Below are 17716 nucleotides of genomic sequence, written 5' to 3' on the forward strand. Positions count from 1 at the left end.
ATGACCTGAGCCAAAGGCAGATGTTTATTCAGCTGAGTCCACCCAGGCACCCCCTAAGATAGATTTTGATAAGTGTGTAATTAAAATTCAGAAACTTCACTTTAGTAAATGCTTAAAAATATAGCACTCAGTTTTTTAATTGTTTCTCCTTGGTTTTCTAATATCATTGCATATGGAAATTCAAATCCAGTATGTAATATGTCCGTGATACTACATTTTATTCCCTTTATCTAAATTATTTGGAAAAACATGGTCTTAGTCACATCAGGCCACTATAAGGAGAGGACCACAGACTGGGTGCCTTGCAACATAAATTTATTTCTCACTGTTTGAGAGACTGGAAGTCCACAATCAAGACAATGGCAGATTCAATGTCTGTAAGGGCTTTCTCATTGAAGGACAACTTCTTTCTGTGCCCTCACATGGCAGAAGGGGTGAGGGTGATTTCTTGGGCCTCTTCTACAATGGCACAAGCCTCACTCATTCAGGGTGCACCCTCATGACCTAATCATTTCCCAAAGGCCCCACCTCCTAATAACATCAGCTTAGGGGTTAACATTTCAACACACAAACTTGGGGGAAGAGAGCATATGCAATCTCCAGCAGAGATATTTACTTCCCTTCCACACTCCCTTTTTTTCAGAAGACAAAAAGAAATATTGGACAGAATGATAGCAATGTGAGGTCTCTTTGCTTTCTCTTGTCTCATCCTTTTATTACTTTTAGAATCAAAGATGTATTAAAAATATGAAACTGTGTTACAGGCACAAGGGAATAAGTTGACTATAGACTAAAAAATGTTGGAATGTTATCTGAAAGAATTGTCGATGAAGGAAGAGAGGTCGTTAGCTTACTGTTCTTTATTTCTAGTGTGTCTTTCATTTTATTATTTTTTAAAAGTTTTACTTCTAATCAGTGAAGCATATGTTAGCAAGACCAATGACAACTTTGCACAGAGGTGGGAAGGAGAAATGCATGAATATAATACAGGGGTGGGTGTGTTTGTGTGTGTGTGTGTGTGTATGTGTACGTGTATTGTCTTGAAGTGTGAAGCTCTAGCTAGACACCAGTCAGTTCCCTTCTTGAGCAGCAGAGTAAGTCAGTATCCCCTACTAGTTCCCTTACTGGGCTCTCCTACTCCAGGGCTCTAAATCCATGGGCTCTGGATATCAGATAACCAGGGACAGCATCTATGCCCCGGAGCCTGCTGCAATTATTCAAATTAGCTAGTCTTAATTAAACCTGATTGTCCTGCCTTGCCTTTCCTGCCCAAAGAAACTACAATAAAGGCTTATCCACAGGTCATCTCTCTCCTTCTAGCCCCTTAACCAACCCAAGTCCTTCCCTTGAGGGGTAATGCAGGTCACTCTGTATTCTCTCCAAGAAATTGCAAGCACAACAGCAATACAGTTAAAACAGGACACCAGAGCTTTTGCTTATATAAAAAGGCATTTTTTACTGGGAAGAGGGGCACATCAAGTTAGCAGAACTTAATAAGTATTTGAAACATCTAATTCTTTTGGTTCAAAATCCACGGGCACCTAGCAATTGGCAGTTCATTCCATTCCTTTCATTCAGTCGCTCATTTTAGGTGAGTATTCATTCAAAGACTGCCAAATGCCAATCACAGAAATGCCAATCACATAAACGAGGAAGGCACGACACCCACAAGATGCTGGGCTCTATGATGACAGACTCTGTGTAATAGCTTAGCTGGTTAATAAAACAGAGAATCCAAAATTCCTATGCTGGTGTTCTGGTCCATAGGGCAGGAAGGGTTTTCACTGTAAATCAAGGAACTAGAATTCTGGTAAATACGTCCTTTTTTGAACGAGAAATGACCCATCCCAATGTGCAGTCATCCAAAATAGATTTCCTAAGTGACACAAGCTGATTTTGGAGGAAGGTAGGTATGAAGACAGAGAGAGAGAGAGAAATGAAGAGAAATGAAGCAATTTCTATACTAATGGAGCATGAAGTATATGCTGTTTCCTATTCTTTGATGAGGAGGGTAAAAAGCGGAAACAAACCAACATGCTGATGAGGCATGAACCAGACTTTTTTTTTTTTTCCTTTTTTTGCTGGAGTTGGGTGGGGAGGGTAATATTTACATTTGCCCAAAATCCAAAGTTAAAATACTCCCTACCAAAATAATAGTTATATTCTATAGATCATCATAAAGGAAACATAACATCTGAAGTATAATTTTACCACCTGTGTATCAGATGCAAAAAAAAAAAAAAAAAGCCAAATAATTTACTCGCTCAAGATTTTTTTACAGAGTGGTAACAAAGGTCCTTCACTTTGTGTCGACTGAATGATATGACCCAGTCTCCATCTTTAGATCAGTAAAGTCCATCTAGGTCTAAAGGCAAAAACAATAATGTGATTAAGGGCAAAGTTTCTTTTCAAAGACCAAATTGAAGTAATAATTAAAACCCTGTAACTTTAAACAGGATAACAAGTCTTGAAAAATATAGAGCATTATCTCCTGGGCTAACAAGAAATAATTCACCTAATTTGTTCCCCATTAAGTCTAACTGATTCTATTATTTAACAGCCTTAGGGAGATGGGGTGGATATGAGAGGAGCTAGAAAGTATTATTTTGTATTTTTCTTTTGTAAACATTTTGTAGATTAAGGTAGTTCTTAAGGCAGTGGAGTACTAGATGATTCGGACTCATTTAGATAACTAGAAAAGTTGAATTTTAAAAAGTGTGAAGACATTAGAAGAACCCCAGTCAGAAAAGTGAGGTGTTAAGGGATCATCCTTCAAGTCGGAGAGAAATCTGGGAGAGCAAGTCCTGCCTATGATATGGCATTCTCAGGGAGGCACTGACGATTCCGTCAGTGGAAGGGCAGAGCTGAGCCGAGCTTCTAATGGTTTCACGTAGCTGGAGAGAAAGAATTCTGAGCTTCTGAAGAAGACAGGACCTGGTAGTCTCACCGTGATTTCAGTTAGAATCCCAAATCAGTGCTATGTGAAAATCAGTTTTGAATCGCCTAAAATACTATTTGGAAGAAGATAACATGGCATTACTGGAGCCCGTAGTCCCGTTTCTAGCCAGAAACAAACACCAATTTCCTCTGAGAAAAAAATGTTTTCATCTGCAGTTGTCAAGCTACTTCTGTAATACTGGCATATCCAAGGTTCAAATTTAAATGAGGCAAACATAGATGAGAAAACTAAGTAACGTGACAGAATACAAGAACCACAAAAAATGAACAACTAAAACTTAACAGAAACACAAATTTAGGGGATAAAGAGAGATGTAACAGCAGATAAGACGCAGCTAAAGAGAAAATTAGTGAATTTAGAGGACTATTGGCAAAACTATGCAGAGTGAGAGATATGACCTATAGTTTTGGGGGAACCTGGTGGCACAATCAGTTAAGTGCCCAGCTCTTGATTTCAGCTCGGGCTTGGTTCTGTGCTTGTCCTCTCTTCCTCTCCCTCTGGCCCTCCAGCTCGTGTGCCCTCTCTCTCTCAAATCGATAAATCTTAAAAAAAAAAAAAAAAGGAAGAAAACATATAGTTTCATTAATAATTAAAGCTAAATATAGGCACATCCTATAAATCAGGGATTCTACACTTCTTATGTACATCACAAAGGCGTGTATATATGTATATGTTAAGTGATGCACAAGAACTATACATACAATTATATTCGTAGTATTGATAACAGCCAAAAGTCTAGACACAAGTTGCTATGAATGGTAGTCTGGACCAGTAAAACGTGGTCTATCTACACAATGGAAGAGCATACAAAATAAAAATAAACAGACAATGGATATATATACCATTCTGGATGAAATGTCACAAAACTATTTATGAACAAATTAACCAGAGACAAAAGAGACCATACTATGTGATTCTACTTACCTAACTTCAGAGTCAGGAGAAACTGTTCTATATTTTAGATAGTAGAAGAGTGGTTAGTTTGGGGAAGAGTTGGAGGAGTGATTTGGAGAGGCACACCTGGGACTCCTGGGTGCTCATCAGGGGAGTATTATGAGGTTGTGGAACGATATTGAGCTTACATGCATGACATGTGCGCTGTTCTGTAAGTATGTTTCGTATAGATATTTTACTTACAAAAAAGGAAAATGCAAAGTGCAAAATAGGAAAGATTTTTTTTAAAGATTTTATTTATTTGACAGAGAGATCACAAGTAGGCAGAGAGGCAGGCAGAGAGAGGAAGGGAAGCAGACTCCCTGCTGAGCAGAGAGCCCGATGCGGGGTTGAATCCCAGGACCCTGGAACTGAACTGAAGGCAGAGGCTTAACCCACTGAGCCACCCAGGTGCCCCAAGAAAGGTGTCCTTAAGGAAGACCTAAATTAATAAAGCTTCTACTAGATAAATGGATAAACAAGGTCTAGGACCTTGAGATAAGTAAAGTTTTCTTCTTAAAAGGTAAAATATGTATAGGTAAATATGGTAAGGTAAAATATGTATCAATCATAAGGTAAAATATGTATCAATCGGACTATCTTAAAATTAACAATGTCTACTCATTCAGAGTACATTAAGGAAATGAAAAGATAAACCACAGAGTGGGAAAAGGTTTATAACAAATATAATTAAAAAAAAGAGCTCTCTTTCATTATATATAAAGAAGTTGTACAAAGTAATATAAAACCATCAGCCTAAGTTAAACATCGGGATAGAGATTTGAATGGGTCTTCATCAGAGAGCTTTATTACTTCAGGTCTAAAAACTACTTACAATTCATTGTATACTTGTATGGGAGGGAGTATATGTGTTTTTGCATAGTACAAGGTAAGCAGTAATCAAATTCCATCTTATTTCCACTTTGAATAATGATTTAATCCAACAACAATTATCAAATATATCATCATTTTCCCAATGTTTTGCAAAGTAATCTTTGTCATGAAAAAAGTTCCCAACTATGCTGGTTTACTTATTTCTGTCCATTTGATTCCCTTAATTAATTACAGTATGCATTGCATAAATATTTGCTAAATTTATAAACTAAAAAAAAAATCTAGTTAAAGGATAGGTAAATATATACAGAGATTACCAGATATCTTAATAACCTATCTCTCAAGCGGCTATCTCTTTGAGGGATAGAGATCCAAATGCCTTTTATCTAGGAAAGAATTTCGTACCAGAAAACTTTTCTTGCCAATTTCTTCTGCATAATGTGAATTCACTCTAGCATCCTGGTCATGCATCCTCTGCAAGGTGTAGGTCGAGAGGATGGCATGAAATTTGTCCCTTTCATCACTCTGATGTTTATCATCTTAACAGAGACCTTTGTTATTGTTTAAATACACTGCCACTCCGATGCCCAGAACTTTAAATGACTTCTACCTTGGGTGCCTGGGTGGCTCAGTCAGTTAAGTTTTTGCCTTTGGCTCAGGTCATGACCTAGGGTTTGGGGATCAAGTCCTACCTTGGGGGGTCCTTGCTCGGTAGGGAGTCTGCTTCTCCTTCTGCCTCTGCTGTTCCCCCTGCTTGTGCTCTCTCAAATTAAAAAAAAAAAAAATGCCTTCTGCTTTGAGGCTGGAACCCAATATCAGCTCCACTAGAAAGCAGAATTAGCCTTCCTTAATCAGGGCCAGAGATTCATGATGGTGTCTGACTGTGATTTTAAGTAACTGAACACTGGAGTGGGTTTTTAGGCAGCAATACATTAGCTGACCAACACACAAATTGATTGGTATAAGTTTTGTGAATCTACATAATAATGTGTACGTCTGCCACAGGGCTTCCAAATCAGTGATCTCATTATCATGCACCAGTTTCTCTTTGATACATGACATTAACTGATTTCCTAGATAAAGAAACAGAGTCTCAGATATTTGGCTAAGACCACTATTATGTGACAGAGCCAGGAGATAAAGCCATGCTGTCTGACTCCCAGATTATTGCAATTTCCCATTCTACTGTGCTGCTTTTTCAGGAATTAAGATGAAGGGACAGGAGGAGTAACAAGAGAAAATGTAATGATCATATAATCTATAATCTTTTTATTTCATAATAGATTGCTTGAATATCCCTAAGTTTCTGAGATTTACCAACAGCACCTAGAGACTTAACTTTATTATTATTGTTTGCCTTTCTTTCTTTACTTTTATTTATTTATTTTTTTTACTTTTTTCTGCTCTCCATGTTGCTGTCTGTGACAAAAGCCCATGAAGAATTGAGTTAGGAAATAAGGATTGGAGGGGAATGCAGAGAGAAGAAAACAACTGAGTAGCTAGCTAATCCATAAACTGAAACAATCAACCCTTAATTGAATGCACATGTGTAAACTGAGATGTTTTTCCCTAATAGTGAGGCAGTAGGCAATGATTAATGACTGGAAGAAATCAGTAAAGAATTCTTCCTGAGGTCTGCATTGTGCCTTGAATATAAAAATCTGCTGGAACAGGTGACACGTCGCCAAGGGTTCTGAGGAGCAGACAGAAGAAATTGCAGATCTGCCAACAATTTATTTCCAAAGACAGAGAGAAATGGTGACGTAGCAATGTCACAAAATAATACAGAAAGCTTTTTTATTTTTAATTTTTCCTTCTGTCTGAAGAACAGTGAGACAGACTATAGTTTTATTATCTGAGCTACAGAGAGAGACAAAATGCAATAATTAAGAAATCCAAAGACTGTCATAAAAGACAATATAAATCAGGAAGTTGAACAATTACTTAAAGTGCTCAAAAAGCTCAGCTCAGAACTTCACTGTTCTAAGTATTTTGGGGAAATGAGGACTTATCTCAGGAAGGAGGAAATATTAAATCCCTAGAAAAATAAACATGATTGCATAAGAATACTTATTTAGTCATCCATCAAATATATATTGAAACCCCACAAAGCCTTCAAATGTAAATTTTTTAAGAGAAGAACCATGAAGAAACTGTTCACTGGTCCATCTCTGCCAACTAGGAAAGAGTCTATTACATAGAAGATGCTTTAAAAAATGCCTAATCAGAGAATGAATAAAGGAATGGCACTGCCCTCGTGGCATTCACAAAGGAGTAAGACAGATGGTTGTTGTATTTCTAGATTTTTCTTGGGATGTATATAATGGTACAGGAGAGGTGCATGTACGTGTACCTCATACCTCCCTACACATCAGAATCACCTGGAGAACTTTGGAAATAATACCAAAGCCTCCTCTTCTACCCTCATGAATCTCATTTAATGTGGCTGCGTGGGGCCTGGGCACTGGTATTTAAGAATGCTCATGTGCTGCGAGGGGTGAGAAATACACGTCTATGTCAGACAACTGAACTCATCAAGAAATTCTGAGAGAAGAGGAAGGGTTAACAAGGCAAAATGTAGCATATGTAGGGTAGAATCCCAGGCATAGCGACAAGCATGTTACAAAACCCTGAGGCTAGGAAAAACCTGGCAGTACGAGCAGACATCAAGGATGGCTTGGACACAGAGGGAAGAGGCATGGAATGAAGTTGGCGATCAGGTAGATGGGTGCCAGGACACACACATTTTCGTCTACATCTTTAAAACCTTCAGTCTCTTCTTGTTATTAGGATAATGAAGGGAGGGGGTTGCTGAGAGGGATTTTGACATTCTGAGTCTTCACTTTGTCAGCAGGTTTAAAAATAGAAGAGAGGTAAATATTTATGGAAAGAACAGTTAGAAGACCATTGCGGTTGCTTTGTACAAGAGCTAACAATAGCTTGGACTAGACACAAGGTGCAAGTGAGCAGTTCTGCCTGGTATGAGTCCCAGATAACTGGTGTTCTAGGTTCTAAGTGCTCTGCCCCCCACCAATTGTACTCTTTCTCACTGAGACTTCAGCCTTCTTCAAGGACCCGTGCCTACCTCCTTCCCACTAAGATCTCCAAAGAGAGGGCCACATCACTGGCTCAAAGCTGTGCCACTGATAGTGGAAGATGGATGGATAATATCATGTAAGTTGGGGTGATCCCATAGTTGTGCATTAGCTCCTTAAGGTGTAGGTTACAGGTTAGAGTACAACAAAAGTAGGTGAGGCTTTGTGGCCAGTATGTTCCATATACAATTTTGTTGGTGTCCCTGCACAAACCGTAAGGGCAGTTCTGGCAGTGAGCAGAGAGGGAAATAATAGACAAGTGCATGATGTGTGGAAAGGCCACAATACACAGCTTCATCCTCTAAAATAATTATATTTATAAAAACCTCAGGATTTGCAAATTCCAAGCTATTTTCTTACTCATATTTCCCCCAATTATTTTTAAAACCGTTCAATGAGCTAGTCAAAACAGGTATAATTTCCTCCCTTTGCAAAGGAAGAAGTAGACACTTTTCCATTGGCAAAATACTGTTTTTTTTTTTTGTAAAGGGCAAGACAATAAATCTGTTTGGGTTTGCAGGCTATATGCTCTCTGTCATCTCTGCCATTGTAGCTACTCATTTCTGACACTGTAGTTCAAAAGTAACCATACACAATATGTAAACAAATGGGTGTATCTGGTTTCAATAAAACATTATTTTTAAAGAGGCAGCTGGCCAGATCTGGCTCACTCGTGAGTTTGCAGAATCCTAATGAAGGTGGTTATTATTTCTCTGCAAATAAACAATGTACATGGGACTAGAAGTCAGATGCTTTGGTTTCTGGTTCTGTTCTGGCTACTTCAAAGCACTTAAATGCTATGTCCAAGGAACACAGAAATCACCTTATCTGAACTTATTTTACAAATGAGAAAACCGAGGACCAGAGTGGTCAAGTGAGTTGGTCCCTGAGCTCTTTTGAGCCAGAACCCTGAATAGCATTCATTCATTCATTCATTTAAAGGTTTTATTATTTATTTGACAGAGAGCACAAGAGAGCACAAACAGGGAGAATGGCAGAGAGAGAGGGAGAAGCAGACTCCCCGCTGAGCAGGGAGCCCAATGCAGGGCTTGATCCCAGGACCCTGGGATCATGACCTGAGTGGAAAGCAGATGCTTAACCCACTGAGCCACCCAGGCACTCCCAGGACTAGCATGCAGAGCCTTTAATCCTGTCTTGTGCTCTGCCAACCTACCACAAAATAAACCACCCCACGAAATAGACCTTAGCCAACCCTGGACTTCCTGTTCTGTTGTTCTGTTCTCTTTTTATGTTTCCTTAGAGGAGGCTGGGCCAGAAGCTGAAGACTATAATAGCATAATAGCAACAGATTGGCCAAAATTGGGAAGGACTTCTTTTGTATCCTCCAAATTCCCAAAGTGGTTAATTCCAGCTCTGAAATCCCAAATTCTGCCTATACTTAAAAAATATTTTTTAAACTAAATCACTCAGAAATATCACCTCAGGTTTTTATTTCATTTAATGGTTGCATTTTATGCCAACCTAGGTTTTTTTCTTGTGGTTGTATTTGCTGTGGCTACTGTTGTGTTTGTGCATGTTTGTGTATGCTCTGATCGAGTGAAACAGAAACTTCTGCAACCTCCTTGAAGCTGCAGACCACTTGATCCAAACTCAGGGCAGAGCTGCATTCTAGAAAACACAGTCAGGAAAGCAGAAATGATTCCAAGTTAGCCCAAGGTTTTACTTCCATGTCTTGAACATGATGTAGGGGATCTTCTTCAATATCATTTTCCCCTCATCACTTTCCACAGCAGTTCATGTGTCTATGTCCCTTCTCTAGCTATCACATTTCTTCTCTTCCTGCTTCTTCCCTGTCCCCAGAGTCTACATCAAAATGCCAACAAGAAACACTGGCAAAATATTTCACAGAGAGTGGAGACTGGAATAAACAGAGTAGGTAGATAAAGCCAGAATCTTCTTTACAGAAAAGAGAGGATAAAGGCAAGGATTACTCATACCCAGATAATGTTTGCCCAGACACAGTTAAAAAAAATTACCCTTTTACTTAGAATGCATCAACATTCATAGTTGTTTTAATGAATGTACCAAAGGCCTCTTTTTGGAGACATGGTGTCTGTTGGCTGACGTATAGCATTTGATAATAAAACCTGAGCATGTCAGACATAACTGATAGCCTTTCTTGACTCTTGTTATAGTTGGAAACCAATTCAGAAGGTGTAATTTATTTAGAGTTTAGTAAACCATTCAAAAAAGTTCTGCTGGGAAATCTAATACAGAAATTAGATGCATTCTGTCTGATTGAAACTACCAGTGTCCGTCTACATAAAACTGACTGACAGACAATAAAATAGGTAATTACCATCAGTACAACATCAAATGTAAGATAAGATGAAAAGATTAGATTGGAACAGCCACCTGCAAAGGTAGAAATTTGGAATTTAAAATGCATCTGTAGCCAGACAAATAGCCATTTAAGAAACGATTTTATGTACTTCACTTATATTAGGGAGTGAAATACAATGATGTACCAAGAAGAATTTTTTCAGGCTTGAGGTTTTTCTTTAGAATAAAAAGAATAAGAAGCAGTAAAACAATGTCCACACAAAAACTCTGTGCAAATAGTTAGAGCAGCTTCATTCAGAATCACCAGTAAATGGAAGCGACAAAGATGTTTTTCGTAAGTAAATGGGTCAAATAAACTATGGTACATCTATACAAGAGAATAGTAGTTGCTGATAAAAAGGAATGTGCTTTCATGCCATACAGAGGCATGGATGAATCATAAATGCATACTACTAAGGGGGAAAAACCCATCTAAAAAGGCTAGGTACTCTCTTTCCATGTATATGCTATTCTGAAAAAAGAACTCTATAGCAATGGTAAACTGATCGGTGGTTGCCAGGGACCAGAAGGGAGACGTTAAATAGGTGAAACACACGGGATTTTTTTAGGGTGTCAAGACAGTTCTATACGATAGTGTACTGGTGATACACGACACTGTATTTGTAAAATCCAGTGAAATTTATAGCAAAAGAGTGAATCCTAACGTATGCAAATTAAAACAAAAAAAAATCATTTAGGAGGCTGAGGGATCTCAGAATGGAACGCAGAATGGAACCAAGGAATCGAACAGTGTAGTAGAAATGAACTAAAAACCTCGTTGATGGAGTGAGGAAAAGGAGGCTGGCCTAAGTAACTTTGGAAGAAAGTGAGGTCTGTAAGAGTGCAGGCAGACAGAACTAGAGAAGTCTTGCACTCTAGTTGAGAAAGTCCCCCTTCCCCACAGAAGCGTGGGTTGACATTTCTAAAAAACCACAATATGTGTATACTGGAATTGGGCAATTAAGTAAACAGATAGTGGCTGGTGGGATCCAGGTTTCAGCTGCCGGAGTGAGAGGTTACAAACGAGCAAGGAAGACAAGCGACAATGATCTACATAAGAATGGTTTCGAGTTGGAAACATCAGCCGACAGTCATACTTAGTTTAATATAATATAGATATAGATATATAGATATATATAGATATATAGAGATATATAGAGATATCTCGTGATATGTTTATATATGTGGGTTAGAGAACTATTCCCTCACTGTCAGCTGTGAGATCCTATAAGCAAAAACATTCTAATAACAGTGAGCTCGCTAGTATGTAGAACTTTGTTTCTAGCACCACTTTCCTAAAAAAGAGAACCCAGGGGTCCTTGGAGAAATGGGTGATTCCAAGACTAGGATGGCAAACATACAAGATAAACCTGGAGAATCTTATCATTCCAGGAAGGAAGGATCTGTTCAAAATATGCACACACTATGGTGGGAGTTTGGCAAAAAGCCAACCTAAAGGGCTCCCAATGGCAAAACTAGAATAATTTGAACAACATAATAAATAAAACCATATTAGATTATAACCCAAAGTATGAAAAAGGAATCCAAGAGTCCATATTCTTTTCTTTTTAAAGATTTTATTTATTTATTTGATAGAGAGGGATCACCAGTACGCAGAGAGGCAGGCAGAGTTGTGGGGAAGCCGGCTCCCCCCTGAGCAAAGAGCCTGACACGGGGCTCGATCTCAGAACCCTGAGATCATGACCTGAGCCAAAGGCAGAGGCTTAACCCACTGAAGCACCCAGGCGCCCCATCAGGAGTCCATATTCTTATAAATAAATTATAGAATTTCTAAGAAATTGGAGAAAAGAGAAAAGTCTCCCATGTAGGAGTATTCTAAGTAAAGCATGGTGATATTTCAACTTCCAGGAAGTGGAGCATAACTCCCACTATGCATGGCCTTTCTTCCAAAAGTACAGAATGGAGAGGCACCTGGGTGGCTCAGCTGGTTAAGCATCTGCCTTCAGTTCAGGTCAAGATCCCAGGGTCCTGGGATGGAGCCCCACATCCAGCTCCTTGATCAATGGGGAGTCTGTTTCTCCCTCTTTCTCTGCCCCTCTGCCTGCTTGTGGTGGTTTGCTTTCTCTTTCAAATAAATAAATAAAATCTTTATAAAAAAAGTGCAGAATGGAAATGGGAAAAAATGGTGACTTTACATCGGATAAACCTAACAAGTACTACATCAGCCAATTGGATCAAGGCTAACACCAACAGTAATAAGTCATGTGAGGAGTATGTGCACTTGATATGATATCATGAGAATGACACATCCCCCTGTAATCTTCCTTCCCAAAATCCAAATGCCGGTCTAATAATAACAAAATAACAGAAATCCCAGTCAAAGGACATTCTACAGAAAACGGGATCAATTCTCCTCAAAAATTTCAAGGTTACCAAAATTTTTTTTTTAAAGATTTTATTTATTTATTTGTAAGAGAAAGAGAGAGTGAGAGAGAGCACAGGCAGACAGAGTGGAAGGCAGAGTCAGAGGGAGAAGCAGGCTCCCTGCGGAGCAAGGAGCCGGATGTGGAACTCGATCCCAGGACGCTGGGATCATGACCTGAGCCGAAGGCAGCTGCTTAACCAACTGAGCCACCCAGGCGTCCCCCCAAAATTTTTTAAAAAGGTCTCAGAAACTACCATAGCTTAAGAGGAACCCAAGGAGAACCGAAAACTAAAGATAACATAGTACTTTGGATAGAATCTAGGAACCAAAAAAAGAACATTAGGTAAAAACAATTGAAATCTGAATGAATTATAGATTTCAGTGATCCTGATAAATCAATATTGGTTAGTTAATCATGATCAATGTATCATAGTAATATAAAATGTTAATAATAGTAGAAAGGGCATGAGGTATATGGTAGTCTCTATTACTGACATAAATGTATATCTAAAACTGTTATAAAACAAAAATTGCACTGGAATGCTACAGTAGATTTCAGCTGAGGTATATTTTTATTTAATAAACAACCCAAAGCCAGGTACTCAAAGAATAATGCAATAACTAGCCCATAGATTCTCTCTGTAGCATTTGACAATTTGATTTTATGATCTCTCACATCCTTTCCTCTTAGACATAAATTTCCTGGCAGTGGAATGTATTTTATTTGTCCTCATAGTCTCACAGGGTCTAGTGCATTAGTTCACAAATGTAAGTGCTCAAAGGTTTTGGGAGAATTGAAGTAATACATATTAATGGTTCCATAGAACTAGGTAATGGATGGATTGGAAACAAAATGAATATGAGCATTCGTAACTACTGTAAAAATTCTAAAAGCTGTTGTTGAATATACAGCATGGATTTAGTAGTCAGTATCATAATTAATGGCCATTGACAACTAAAGGGAGAAGATTACACTTTAACTGGTACCTATGTTTGAGTCGTAAACATTTCCAAATTCTTGATTTCAGAAGTAAGTGTCTACTGTGTATACCCCGAGTGACTCAGTGAATGTTTACTCACATAAAAGCACAGAAAACTTTTAACATTCATCTGTTTAATGATCATCATTCCTACTTTTGCAAGTAACTTGCAACATGTAAAATATAAAGTCAGTTTGAGTCAGATGGATGCCTCTGGACACCTACAAATTGCTTTGTGGCTGCTTAGTAGAATCCACTGAGCTAACCATGGGGCCCAGCTAAACACCAAACATCTTCATAAGAAAACAGTTTCATTTATTTACTTATAAATATTTATTTGAGAGGGGATGGGGAAGGGTGGAGGGAGAGAATCTTCAAGCAGACTCCTCGCAGAGCATGGCTCCCGACATAGGGCTTGATCTCAGGACCCATGAGATCCTGACCTAAGCTGAAACCAAGGGTTGGACATTTGACCTACTGAGTCATCCAGGTGACCCTGTTTCTTTGTGTTTAATAATCACATTGCCTTTTATACCTATTATACCCTCTGCTCATAAATCGTCTTCTAGGTCATTTCCGTGGATGTTAAGAAGTTGTGTCGAACAGCAAAATATACTTTGTGCAAAAGAAACATTAGAACAAGTGCAAAAGTGTGTTCGATGAGAAAAGTCTATTTTATGAAACAGAACCCCCACCCCCCCAGTATTTCTTTCTAGATATAACCATTATATTTTAATATTCCTATTTCATGCATAGAAAATTTTTTTTCTTTTCCTCCTTTACACAAGGTGGGTACACTTAGTTTTTGTTTTTTAAATAAATGAGAGGTATTCTATTGTATTACCCTTTCCTAATTTTTTTTTTTTATAAACATATATTTTTATCCCCAGGGGTACAGGTCTGTGAATCACCAGGTTTACACACTTCACAGCACTCACCAAAGCACATACCCTCCCCAATGTCCATAATCCCACCCCCTTCTTCCAACCCCCCTCCCCCCAGCAACCCTCAGTTTGTTTTGTGAGATTAAGAGTCACTTATGGTTTGTCTCCCTCCCAATTCCATCTTGTTTCATTGATTCTTCTTCTACCCACTTAAGCCCCCATGTTGCATCACCACTTCCTCATATCAGGGAGATCATATGATAGTTGTCTTTCTCTGCTTTACTTATTTCGCTAAGCATGATACACTCTAGTTCCATCCACGTTGTCGCAAATGGCAAGATTTGATTTCTTTTGATGGCGGCATAGTATTCCATTGTGTATATATACCACATCTCACTCGGCATCAGCGAAATACAAATCAAAACCACAATGAGATATTACCTCACACCAGTCAGAATGGCTAAAATCAACTAGTCAGGAAATGACAGATGCTGGCGAGGATGCGGAGAAAGGGGAACCCTCCTCCACTGTTGGTGGGAATGCAAGCTGGTGCAACCACTCTGGAAAACAGCATGGAGTTTCCTCAAAATGTTGAAAATAGAACTGCCCTATGACCCAGCAATTGCACTACCCTTTCCTAATTTATCTAAGTATGCTCCTAGTGCTGGATATCTATTTTCAGTCCAATTCTTTTACCAACAACATGGGAGAAAACCTTCCTTTACTTACAAATATGTCTAAATATATATAACACATGTATATACATCTGTAGGAAAATTCAGAAGTGTTTTTGCCCATAAAAAACACAAGTGCATTTTTATTTTGGCTAAATATTGCCAAACTGACCTCAAAAGAGATTGTATCACTGATAAGGACCTAAAGAAAATAAAGGGGTGAGGAGAAGGTACAAAATAGTCCAAACCAGGTATGCTGCACTGGGTCATTTGGTGGTGGAGAACGTGAACACAGAGACACCAGCTCAGCAGTAAGAGACGAGACTGTGACAGAGCAAAGATAAATGTGCTCTGAGACCAAGAGAATGCTTGTCAGCTTTCTGGTTCGGGTCCCTGTAAAGTCTGGTTGTACTTCTGTTCCCAAAGCTATAAAATATTATTGAAACGATGTTCTCACATATATAATTGAGCAAACTTCAGTGAGTTTCTCATTTTGATATTAAAATAGATTTGACTGATACACAAGTTCTCCATGTTCCCATCTGACATTTTTCCTTGTACTGTAAATTTTGGTTACACCAAATTTAATACTCCACCTTAATAATGTCTAATTTTTTAAAGAGATCTAACAGCATACTGATAGAAACCTGAGAAAAATCCTTGTATTGTAGACATATTCCCTCGAAGCAGAAGTGACTTCCATTAACAGAATATCAGAACCAGAAATTCTTTTCTATGGATTTTGTTTTATCTACTGCCAAGTGTTGTCTAAAAGCCAACTAACTCATGTTTTATTTTTCTTTTTCTCATTGTTTTATTATCTTTCCCACTGTCACATTATCATGTCCTTAAAAGAAAAAATGCTGAAGACAGGCCTTTTGTAGGAATAGAATTAGAGACCCAAAAGGCCTTCATGTCCTCTAACATCTTGCGATCATCATACATGTTCAAAGGCTTTGATGAATACTCAAAAGCAAGATTAGAAAACTAAGTTTCCAGGAGCTCTAAAATCATTTAAGTGCAACCTCTTTTTGAATTCAGCCACTATTCGATGTAGTCAGGGTCTGAAAAATATTAAAGTTTTAGAAAATCTCAACCATCCATCAGCTGCAAAGTAAAGGCTTTAAATTCTAAGCCTGTTACTCTTCTCCTGGGTCTATACCCATAGATTATATGGTAGTTTGGAGAAGACCGAAGCATGCTTACAATCTCATTTTATTTTATTTTATTTTTTTAAAAGATTGTATTTATTTATTTGACAGAGAGAGATCACAAGTAGACAGGGAGGCAGGCACAGAGAGAGAGAGGGAAGCAGGCTCCCTGCTGAGCAGAGAGCCCGACGCAGGACTCAATCCCAGGACCCTGGAATCATGACCTGAGCTGAAGGCAGCGGCTTAACCCACTGAGCCACCCAGGCGCCCCTACAATCTCATTTTAAATAAAAGACAGAACAATAGAGAAATTAAAATAAATGAAAGCAAAACGGCAGGGGGATGCTGGACTGGGAATGATTCTAAGGACCCTTACAATACTTTCAAATATCTTCTACTCCCCTCCAAAGTTTTACTGATGGTCAAAGGCTCAGAGAATGAAAGGCATTTGTCCCCAGGGTCACACAATTTATTCTAATGACTGAATAGATCTCAAGTCAATCTGGTTTTATGGCATGATTAATAAGGATATATACTCAGGCCAAGCCTGGATGGAGGAGCCCAGGTGCCATCTGACTCAAGTGTTTAGAACAATCAGTCAGCAGCCCTATGTCTAAAGCAGAAGCTACTCAATGAGAAGTATGCAGCTAAAATTTATCCGACTCTGTGTTTTGCTTTTGCTTTTATTTTCTTTTGTTTTTTGTTTGTTTGTTTTGTTTTCTTCCCCCTTCTGTCTTTACACTTATATTAATTGGTCCCAATATTGAAAAATAGAGGGACTTTCCATAAAAGGGTGGATTTCTGGTGTCTCACTAAGGTGAATCAGTTATTTCAATGCAGGGCCAGCAAATCTGGCTTTGAGGTATAGCCAGTCTGGCTGGACAGGAAATACATGATCTCAGTCCTCTGTGCTCCCAATCAGCTTCATTCACTGTCCTTAACTGCTTAGCACTAGCATTTGAAATTTCCCTTAGGTTTCATAGGAACATCATCATGTCCTATTGGTGTTTCTTTGGAAAGGTCCACTTTGCCCTTCTACACAAGATGCTTCCATGGAGAGTGCACCACATTATATTGTTGTGGCTAAAAATGTGGACTTGGGAATCATTCAACTTTGATTCAAATTCTGGCTTTCTCACTTGCTCCTTGTGAATTGGGCAAACTATTTAACAACATCCTGCCTCAGTTTTGTCAACTGCAGAAAGGGTCTGGTAACATTACCAAGCTCATTGAGTTATTGTGGGTGTTCGGTGAGTTAATCAAGAATACATTTGCCAGAAAATGTCCCATATTCTTTAACATATAAGTATTAGCTATTATTATATTGTCTTCTTAGATCTGTCTATTGTCCCAAAATGCAAGTGAGATTCATAAAGCAAAGTCAATATGGGAAACTCCAGGTTCACAAATGTAGACTTGTTTTACTCAAAAACACGCATTGTTTTGTAAATGAATGATCCTTCCACTGTACGCTCTA

Source organism: Mustela lutreola, chromosome 16 (assembly GCF_030435805.1).
Source record: "Mustela lutreola isolate mMusLut2 chromosome 16, mMusLut2.pri, whole genome shotgun sequence".
Lineage (NCBI taxonomy): Eukaryota > Metazoa > Chordata > Mammalia > Carnivora > Mustelidae > Mustela > Mustela lutreola.